We start from the raw sequence: 5183 nt of genomic DNA, 5'->3' as shown, positions 1-5183 counted from the left end.
TTCAACTCAAAGTCCCCTTAGATAAAACCCTTGAGATGATAAAAGGATGACCTCTCCCTGCACCTCCTCTTCCCCACGTCCTGTTCCTTTTCGTGCTCCATGAAGGCTACGCTAAGACATTTTGAAGGCAGGAAATCAGACTGAGCTATTTCCTAGCGCCACATGTAACACTAGCATGGTGAGGCGGTGCAGACACGAGACAGGCTAGAGAGGGGAGAGTGGTACCGTGGCATTGTAAAGAAAGATGTATGACCTGTATGGGCACAGAAAACTGGCGCTGTCCAAACAGTAGGAAGAAATCCAGCGCAGAGTTATTATTGAGGTTAAACAGATCGGACCGGGCTGTCGTGTTGGCGGAGCGTTGCAGAGTGGACATTTTGAGTCAGCATCTTGGTGACTACCGATCTCATTTCCTCCTCAGGGCGATGCAAAATGACTTATTGCATGTTCAAGTGTATAACATAAACCGTTTGGATTATTTTATTCAAGGCTAATTCAAGTGCAGACGTTTCTAGCTGGACATGGAGAACTAGAACTGTTCATTCAGCTAGATAAGAAAACAGCAATTGAGCTGGCAACATGGCTACTGCAAAACCATTACGAAGCTGATGCTTTAAGGGGAAATAAATGTCCCTGATGTACTCAATAAGTAAAAAATAAATGCAGGGGGTTGCAATTTCTTACAGTGACGGTCACGTCCAGTGGCGTGCAGGGGGGGCCCCTCGCGGCCCGATTGTTGAAAAACGTGCCAAAACGTGTGCTAAACTTCCGCCCATTGCCCTCTTGGGAGCCAAAACTCGCTAAAGTGTCCTATTGGGAGGCAAAAACGCGCGCTATATGTGCCCTTTTTCTTTCTTTCTGCCCCTGCCCTTCAAAAAGTCTGTGCACGCCACTGGTCACGTCATTCACTACGTAATACCCCTACAAAGCCCCACCAGCCCATGACCTCACAAACAATTTGAGAAATTCAACTCAGACTTCACCAGTCAATTGTTGGTTTAAAAAGGAAAGTAGAGGTAACAAGTGGATTCTGACAATGGATTTGTTGGCTCCCATCTGAATCTTATTTAGACCGGGGCTGCGCCTGATGGAGACAATCACACAGAGCTTTGAGAGATAAACTCTGCTCAGTGAAGCTTAGTTTGGAATTAAGTGATCAGGATACTGGAGGAAGACTTTGACAACGTGAAAGCTCATAAAGTGATGAGACACCAGATGTAGAAAAATCAGGACTGAACACGAAACCACAGCTAGCTCGTTTTACATCAGCACAGCTCGGTACCACAGTGACATCCACGGCGAGCTCACACACAATGCACTAAACGCAGGTCTAATTATGTTTATTCAAACACACACTCACAAATGATGTAATGCTGCATTCACATTGTTTTAGTGTGCGGTCGCCAGCACACCACATGTTTATTGGTTTAAATGGGAAAAATGTGTTTAACAGAGCATGGATGGAGATCGGCAGTTAACTTTCCCCCAACTTCGGTCATCCAGACAAATCAAATATTGACAACATTAGCTAAACGAAGGACATTCGTGCACCTGCTGCTCTCGTCTCGACTGCCAGCAATGTGACTCAACATTTTGGATTGCAGAAAAATGTGCTGAGAGACACAAGCAATTAAAATGTCCTGCTTTGACTTTCACTTTGAGCAATTACAATAAATTGCCTTATCAATGTCTTTGTGATAAGGCTTTAAAAATGTTGAAACCTGCTCTCTGGCTTGGAAAAAGAAACTCTTTCCTGTTCAAATCTGAACCTATAAAAAAAAAAGAACGAAAAGATAAATCAACCAAGCAGCATCACAAGACATCTGACTGACAAAAGGTTTGTTCTCAAGCCAACAGGCAAAACAGAATTATAATTCCAGTGTTGATGTATTACTTCAATTGTTTCTGTCGATAATGATGATGTCTTCTGTAGGCCAAAACAGTATTTACATAAGTGTTTCATAATTCAAAAGTTTCTTCATTGACTTTTGAATCAAGTAAGCAAACACATGCTCATTATATTACATTCTGACACATTTTCTTTGATAGCTCTTGGAACTGATGCCAGTAGAAAGATTATACTATCCCATCATCATCACCGCTAATGTCTCATTACTCTGTCATGATATGAAACTACTTCAATAGAGCAATTAGTAATAACTAACAGCTTACAGTCGATATTATTATGGATGTTAGTAACTGGATTTTTTCAGGCTTATGTTAACCACAAACCTTATCTTCTGCCAATAACAAAACCCCAAACAATCCTGACTCCCTTCAGTACCGCTCCACAATGTCCCACAATAGATTAAAGGGACGGATTTATTTATGTCAACACAGTTCTAATGTTGACAAGAAGGAAAATAATTGTGTCATTATGTGATGCCAGAGGAATACACACATACTGTACGGCACACCAATGTCTCAGTCCTGAAATCTGCACTTACTTATGCTACTGGCTCTGGGTTACACAACAGAGAGCAGTCTACATGCAGTCTGAGCCGGACGTGACAGTGTTTCACCCAACTACAGCGGTTATAGTCGACTTCCTTCAGATCCCCTGCTTCTCTCACAACACTGCCATCTCTGCTACTTTACAGTGGAGTCACAGTACTGTACTATACTCTCTCCCCCGGCTCCCCTCCCTCTGTGTCCCCCGACTTGGTGCATACTGTATGTCCAAGAGAGGAAATTTATTTAAGTGAATATCAGATAACGGAAAACGAAAGGAAAGTATGAAAAACTGATTTAAATAACCCTGAGATGTATTCTATGAACTGTATCTACTGGGGAGAATGGACCTGTATGTATAATGCAATGAAGCTTACACTTAATATTTTACACTTTCTGCTGCTGCAGCTGTTTGCTGAAGTACTGCTATTATACATATTCCAGCAACATAAAAAGATAAGATATTGTGGTGAGATAAATACACTGCAGTGTATTCTGCAGCTGTTTTTATTTACATACATGTTTCTTTAATGAAACCAGAGAGATTATTGCAAAGGTGCTGAGAAATGAATGTCACTTTCTGGAAATTCTTGAAACGCTATTTTATATTAGACATAATCTCAACCAAACAGCTGGCCAGATGGTGTGAAAAAGTGTGAAAAATCCTAACTATATTGTTATTATTGCCATGACATTTTATACAGGATTTATCCTAATGACTTTGGTGATCCCCAGACTTTTATATAGAGCCATATCCACTTTTTCAATCTGTCCTACACTTGATTTTATGACCAAATGATGGTTATAACCCTAAACTTACCCCTTAACTATAAGCCCCAGATGTATAATGTGTTTAGCACTAATTTTACCTGCTAAACCTGCATTTTTGCAATAACATTGTAACCTGTGAGCTGGTCACATGACAGTGCCTACAATAAGTACAGCCTACAAAGCTGCTAGCATGTGTCTATAGAATGTCAGTATCAAGTCAGTTGATGCATGCCCCCTATAGCACACAGCAAGTTGAGGACTGAATGTGATGAAGTGCTGTTTTTTTTTTTTTTGGAAAAGCTGACACACATTGACCCACGATGATGTGCATCAAAACAGCTGGTGTATGAAATTACACAGAAAAGAAAGGGTGTGGGTGTACTGTGAACTGTCAAATGCCTTCAGTCTTGTTGCAGTGTGGTAACTCATGTTGGCTTTTCATCATTTGGAACTTTAGAAAGTTAGAAAAGAAAATCTTGGGGCATCATCCCAAACAAATGACTTCTAACATTTCATTAAAAAGTACCGTTACGTGGCATCTAGCAGGTGGAGAAACACTTGTGACAAATTACCTGTTGTAATTCTATAGTGCAACAACCAAAAACAATCCTCTGCAGAATGAATACAGGATTAATGCCAGAAGGGGAGATTGTACAGTCTGATTCCCGCCATTGTTTGCCAAGTGGCTTTTCTGTTTAGCAAAATTGGCGGTAACTATTTATGTCATTAAATGCTTCTAAGTCTTCCTTCCTTTAAAAGTGGTCTTTTAATCCGGATGGCTGCGGTTAAAGCAGGATGGAGGTTTCAGCGGAGGGACGCAGCTGAAGCGAGCCGGCCAGAGCGGCCAGATATCATCACTGTTTCATTAAGTAGATCTCTGTGCAGGAAGAACGCAAGGTTTTCTGCACCGGAAAACTGGGAGAGTGACAGGCCTTCATTTAAATGTAGGAAGGCAGGTTCGGTCATTTTCAAGCAATGATTAAATCTGATTAGGCAAATAACATTAAATCAAGCTGTTGTTCTTTTACGAAGGTAGCAGCTGTTCTTTATAGAATCTGCAAGAAGCTGTTGCAGATTTGCGCATGATACATAACTTAATATAATATTAAAGAATAGCGGAAAAATAGAAGTAATAACTTTCCTTTTTCAAAGTGGGAATTTGGCTCAGATATGCATACGTGAAAATATCCTTCATCTGAGACAGCAAATTGCATATTAAGGATGTTTTTCAACCCAATTTCAAATGTGAACAACACATTTCTTCTCTGATATTTGATTTGATGAGGCATCTTTTCTGGCTAGAAAGAGGTCAGGCAACGCACATGCTGCTGAGATCAGATTTGCCTCCACCTGACACCAAATAACCCTGGTAAGCACATCAAATCGTTACACACTGCGAGGCATCGATTACCATCAGCTGCAACTGTAAAGACAGAGAGTGGCTCGGAGAGAGGAAATGGTGCACTGCTGGCCAAGAGACAAGCTGCAAGCGTTACAAAAGACAGAGGACCTGAAAACACACTGCGGAATCATTGTAGACGTCTGCCCTCCCTGCCACCCTCCACCGCTCCATCCCGCCTCCAGCACAATTCAATAAGAGGTAAAAATGTGCTGCGTTATGGTTGGATGTCCTCCGTCGCTCAGAGTAGCGTTTCGCTGCGTCAGAGCTTTTTCTCCCACAATCTCCGCCCGAATCATGGGTGCTGCTCTCTGTCCAGGGAAGGAAGGAGAGAGGGAGGGAGTTTTCCAGTGGCACGAGCCACCCGCTGACAACTGCCATTCTCCCCCCCCCAAAAACCACCCCTAACACACACACACGGCCTCCCTCGCCTAAACCCAAACAACTGCTCAGCATTAAGGTGTGGATCTGTCATTAGTTAGCTTGGCCTGGCTGGGTGAGACCACTGTTATTGTTAAAGCGAGGGCTGTTTGCACAAGCCATATCTTCGAAGGGGAAATGG

The sequence above is a fragment of the Dicentrarchus labrax genome, unplaced genomic scaffold, assembly GCF_905237075.1.
Source record: "Dicentrarchus labrax unplaced genomic scaffold, dlabrax2021, whole genome shotgun sequence".
Lineage (NCBI taxonomy): Eukaryota > Metazoa > Chordata > Actinopteri > Moronidae > Dicentrarchus > Dicentrarchus labrax.
Note: the sequence above shows the minus strand (reverse complement) of the source record.